Source organism: Dipodomys ordii, unplaced genomic scaffold (genome assembly GCF_000151885.1).
Source record: "Dipodomys ordii isolate 6190 unplaced genomic scaffold, Dord_2.0 Scaffold42, whole genome shotgun sequence".
NCBI classification, from domain to species: domain Eukaryota; kingdom Metazoa; phylum Chordata; class Mammalia; order Rodentia; family Heteromyidae; genus Dipodomys; species Dipodomys ordii.
The window spans coordinates 6444698-6450616 of record NW_012267258.1 but is presented as its reverse complement, the minus strand read 5'-3'; the positions used below and the strand labels follow the sequence as shown (position 1 = coordinate 6450616).

Sequence of the window (5919 nt, the reverse complement as noted above, 5' to 3'; positions counted from 1 at the left end):
TGTAATGATAAGCAATATAAATATTTCTTCCTTTAAACTGATTTGCTAGGTATTTTGTCATAAATTAAAAAAAATCTAACAGAGAAATTATAAATTCAGTAAGAATGAGAACCATGGGTTGGGTTAACTGATACGTCCCAGTGCCTAGCTTAGTGCCTTGCATATAGCAAGCACTGAGAATACGCCATCAGATAAATGACTGCACTCATGTCTTCCTTCTGAAAACCACCTCAGCCTCCAAGCCTCCCTTGGCAGAGAAGAAATGGAGGCTGGAGGGGGAGACTGAGCGATGTTCATCCATCCAGCATCCCTTTGCTCTGTGCAGTTTCACAGGTGACTCTGGGAAAGTTCTGAACGAGCTCAAGAAGAACAGGCAGAAAGCACAGGCCAGCTGCTACCCTCCGGGAACAGCCGCGTGCATCCCACTTGGAGTCATTGAACTTGTTCCCTGCTTCTTTTCCCTATTGTTCATCTGGGAGCATTCAAACCTGGAGTCCTTTAAGTTAAGCACTAATTAACCAATTAGCAACTGTCAACTGTTGTTGTTGTTTTAAACGCCCAAGGATTTGTCATTTCTTTTCTATGTGGGATGGCTGTCTAGGAAAAGGCTTATCGTTGTGGAAATGCTATTTCTGTAAATGGAATTTAAGTGAAAAGTAATCCACCTCGTTTCTTCTACAAAAGCTCCAGCAAGTTCAAGGGCTTGAACGTTTTGTCTTTCAATAGGAAGTAAGAATAGGGAGACCCCAGTGGCTTTGGCTAGCCCAAGCAGCAGCTTGGGTAGGCGTGCTTGCTGCCCAGAGGGCTGCAGAGAGCTGACATATGGGCATGAATCCACCCAGCTGACATGTCTCCGGTCACAGAAGCCTTCCCCCCAATTGCAGCTACAGAACTTTGGCCAGAAAATGCTACATCCTATCAGCAACTGAAAGGAGAATAAATTTTGCTTTCTGACAATGCAGTTTCCAGTGTCTCTTGCCATGCAGGTTTTTTTTTTCTCTCTCTCTCTCAGATATATCATCTGCCTATAAAAGTGGTTTATAGGGCACATTTAGAATATATGTCTCCAAACAGGTAGGAAATCAGGTAATATCTGGATTGGGTCCAGTAGTCCAACTCACAAAAGCTAAAGGTCATTGTCTTAGTGATCGACTGGATAAAGTCCAAAAGAAGCAGAAATGGAAGCTGACTTGGAACTAGTCAACAGTGTGCAGGTGGCTGTGGAGTTGCAGTGGTGGGCTGAAGTTCCTGTTGGGGAGGTGAGCAAATTCTAGGCATGGATCTCCTTACTCTTGGCCTCTGAATCATGTTTTGGCCTATCAGAAGCCATCTCACCAAGGTGAGATGAAAGCAATTGGATGGGGTAAAGCTAGTGGGCCCAGAATAGGCCAAGGTCAAATAGACGATGGAGATCAGTTCTACCAAGCTGTTTCTCAAAGACTGGAAACATAACCAGATTTATTCAATAAGCAATCTGCTGAACTTGATGTGTCAATATTTGGCCTTTTATATGCCATTGCCACCATTCAGCTGACCAATGGTGAACTTTCTGAGAAGGTGAAAAACTATAGCAACCTCCTTGTTTTCTGTAGAACTGAGCAGCACTATTTTGAAGATTGTGATCAAGGCAGTTGTCTTAGAACTATATTTCAATATAGTTTCTTAAATAATACCTACTGTTTGTGTTGGTCCCGGGGTTACATTCAGGGTCTGGGTGCTGTCTTTGTTTCTGTTTTTAAATTTATTTTATTTTTTTGCTCAAGGCGAACACTCTACTTCTTGATCTACAGCCCCACTTCTGCAGTTTTTTGGTAGTTAATTGGAGGTAAGAGTCTCATGGACTTTTCCTTCCCTGGGCTGACTTCAAATTGTAATCCTCAGTTCTAAGCCTCCTAAGTTGCTAGCATTACAGATGTGAGCTTCCAGTGCTCAGCTTTCAATCCGATCTTTTAAGAAACATTTTCCGCATGTGTATAATAGAGCTGAAAATCCCAGAGCTCATACTGATCATCTGTTGTAGTAAGCTTTCTCCTGTGTGTTGAGGCATGAGAATTAGAATGAAGAGGTGGCTGTTCACAAGCCAATTTGAGTGACCTGGAATCTGACTCATTAGCTGTGGTAAGGAGCTTACATTTCTTTCTTTTTTTCCAGTTACTTCCTATTATTTTATTCTTTTTCTTTCTTAAAAATTCTTCATGTATTAGCTCCCTTTTCTCTCTCTTCCAACATTTTTATTTTTTCTCTCTTTTTTATTGTCAAGGTGATGTACAGAGGTATTACAGTTACATATATAAGTCAGGTAATAAGTACATTTCTTGTCAAATTTGTTACCTCTCCCTTCATTGTTCTCCTACTTTCCCTCTCCCCAATCCCCCACCACAAGTTGTACAGATCATTTCCAACATATTGGTTGTTTTGGGTTTGTTTTTTTTTTGTCAGTCGTGGGGCTTGAACTTTGGGCCTGAGTGCTGCCCTTCAACTCTTCAGCTCAAGGCTAGCGCTCTACCACTTGACCCACAGCACCACTCTGGCTTTTCTGCTTATGTGGTGCTGAGGAATCAAACCCAAGGCCTCACGCATGCAAGATAAGCACTCTACCACTGAGCCACCTTCCCAGCCCCCAAAATACTGTCTTGTGTATATCAGTGTTGCATTGGTCCCCCACTTGTCGTTTATCACCTCATTCCATTGTTCCCCTTCCCTTCCCTAGTTCAAATAAATGTATATACAATGCCAGGGTACCAAAGCCAAATACAGTGATAACAGGGAATATACCATAGGGGGAACAATACGTAAAAGAAACAAAAAAAATCACATAGTACATTAAAAACAACAACAACAAAGAAAAACCTCTTGTATCCATGTCTTGGAGTTTATTTAGCTTTAACATCAGCTCAAATGGTCATATGTACGTAGCTATTGAGCTATTCTGCTCGTCTGCTAAGATTATCTTAGACATAGACTGAAAACTATGGAACCTATGTTTCTTTGGGTGTGGCCTACTTTATTTAATCTGATTTTTTCCAAGTCCTTCCATTTCCTTACAAATAGGGTGGTATCATTCTTTCTGATGGAGACATAGAATTCCAGTGTGTGTGTGTGTGTGTGTGTGTGTGTGTGTGTGTGTGTGTGTATCACATTTTCTTGATTCATTCATCTACTGAGGGGCATCTGGGTTGGTTCTATATCTTAGCTATGGCCAATAATGTTGTGATAAACACAGTTGTACTGGTAGCGCTAGTATGGCCTTGTTTGTGATCATTTGGGTAAATGCCCAGAAGTGGTATTGCTGGGTCATAGGAGAGCTCTATGTGGAGTCTTTTGAGGAACCTCCATACTGCTTTCCAGAGTTGCTGAACAAGTTTACACTCCCACCTACAGTGCAGTAGTGTTGCCTTTTGTCCACATCCCCTCCAGCATCTGTTGTTATTAGATTTCTTGATTATGGCCATTCTAACTGGGGTGGAATCTCAGGGCTGGGGCTTACATTTCTGTACTTGCAAATTCACTGGAATTATCATTCTTATTCTCACTTCTACCATTCATTCTTTCAAGTTATCATTCAATAATGAAAAAAAATTACTTAATCAACCATCGGCATCCTGAACTATAAAGCAACGGCTTTAATATAAATAAGATAAAAAGAAATGAATGAATATGAAAACTATATTTTCCCTAAGAACAAGTATGACACCAAATAGGCTCTATTCTATCTTCTGCAGAAGTGTGACACATTTTACCTCTCTCTCACCTGGCATTTCTCTCTTCTCAATTCTTGCCTGTTTCTATGAATTTAGTGCTATCTTATCTCTGGCTACATTTGCTGATAATTTTGTCAGTCTTACGTCTTAGACAAAAATCCCCACATTTTATATATATATATATATATATATATATATATATATATATATATATCCCACATATACCCCTATTATGGTATATACTGACTCAATAAGTGTTCAATTTAAATCATTTATCTCAGATCACAGCAAAGAACTGGACTTTGAATTCAGAGCCTCAAGCATTTGCTTGGCTTTTTCATTCAAGGCTAGCTGTCTACCACTTTAGCCGCACCTCCATTTATAGCTTTTTGCTTTTTACCAGATAATTCAAAAAAAGTCACATGAACTTTTCTGCTCAGACGGGCTTTGAATTGGGATTGTGAGATCTCAGCCTCCTGAAGAGCTAGGATTACAGGATTGACTCACAGGCACTTGGCTTCGATTTTATTTTGACAAGACATTCTCTGGTTGAATTTAGGAGAGAAGTCATTGATGTAAAACATCAAATACATTGTCACTGATAAGAGGCACCAGTCTAGGGGTGAGGCACAGAAGTAGGAACAAAATCTGCTTTTTGTTTAACAAGATGATGTGGTGCCATGAACAGATCTCAACAAAAAGGTGGACGGTAACATGGCTTCTCTATTGAACTGAATTCTCAAGGCAAGAACCAAACTTGGCAAACATTGAAGAAAAATGGAAGGTAGGACTTATTAAACACAGTAAATCACCATGGAAGACATTTAAAAAGAGTGATTTCAGTGGGTTTAAGCTGTCTGTAAAATGTAACTCTCCTAAATCAGGTGACATGGATTCTGAAAACATTTCCATATTCCCCAAACTCCAGATTAGAGTTTGACATCATGTTTAGCTTTAATTGTTTGAACTTCAATTTACTGGCTTGCAAAAAAAATGACATGTGTATTTTTTTTCTTTTGACAAGGAATAATTAAGATGTCATAATTTTGAGTTGTATATGGACTGATTTTTTTTCTCTGAATTCCAAAAAGGTTCTACAACTTAACCCATCCATGTAAGTAAGTGTCTAGTGCTTTTGGATCAAGTCACCCCTTCCACCATTCTCCTCCTATCTGACCTATTCCCTCCCCCAGACTCATTTCACATTTTCCACTTCCTTGATCACATATGGACGTGGAACATTCTAATAGTATTTGTCCCTGATTCTCTTTTTCATTCATCCACCCCTCCCACTGGCTACCCCCCCTTTACAATCTCGTCTCATCTTCCTGATACTTATTTTTATGAAACTCTCTATCAAAAGGTTTACTCCATGGAGTTTTATTTTTGCATATACTCTATTTTAGTCAACTAAATTACTGCCCCAGTTTCCTCATTTTATTGGCAAGTCTCAGCATAGAGAACCAACATGCTTGGAAGCATATTTAGTTCATAGCAAAAATGAGAATAAAAGCCGGAACTCTAGATTTGCCATTTTAGGACCATTTTATTATAACACAGCTGCCTTCTTAATTGACTATAAAATCATAAAAGGTCATTTTTGAAATAAAACTTTGAGTAAAAAGTTCTTTAGCACGTCTCAGATGTTTAACTATAATGGTGATAAATACTAGTCTGGACTCTGGGCTTTGTCATGTAGGACATTTAAGAAAGTTTTAGCAGGAGTCAGTGTTCTACTTGAGTGGCAAGCAATGTTAAGTCAGCAACACGCTAGCATACATTAGTGTAAACTCTCCAACTACACATATTTTCTGAGCATTCCTCTTGGCAAAGCAAATCACTCCTGTGCTTTGTTCCCATGGAAGATGGCTCAGAAGTTGGAAAGTTTGTTGTTGTTGTTTTTTAAGTAAAGAACATGTTTTCATATTTCAATCAAACCTTCAGTTGAGAAGTATGGAAAAACACCCATGAGTAATACACCTCTCTGACTGATTTTTCTACTATTATTTCATTTTAAAATATAGTAAGAGAGGAAACTATTCTTAACTTTCTTCTCTCTTCCACTACCACATCCTATCCCAAGTATAAATAAGTAGCTTGGTCTTAATAACAGCATCAGAATCTGATCACCTCTTCCATCTATACAGTTTAACAGTAAGGAGTCAATTTTGGGAGACGTGTGTGTGTGTGTGTGTGTGTGTGTGTGTGTGTGTGTGTG

The 5919-nt window shown here is 39.1% G+C and overlaps 1 pseudogene; it reads left to right on the top strand.

The window, feature by feature from the left end:
- Nucleotides 1–847: 847 nt before the first annotated feature.
- Nucleotides 848–5919, top strand: part of LOC105987457 — a 15573-nt pseudogene continuing 10501 nt past the window's right edge.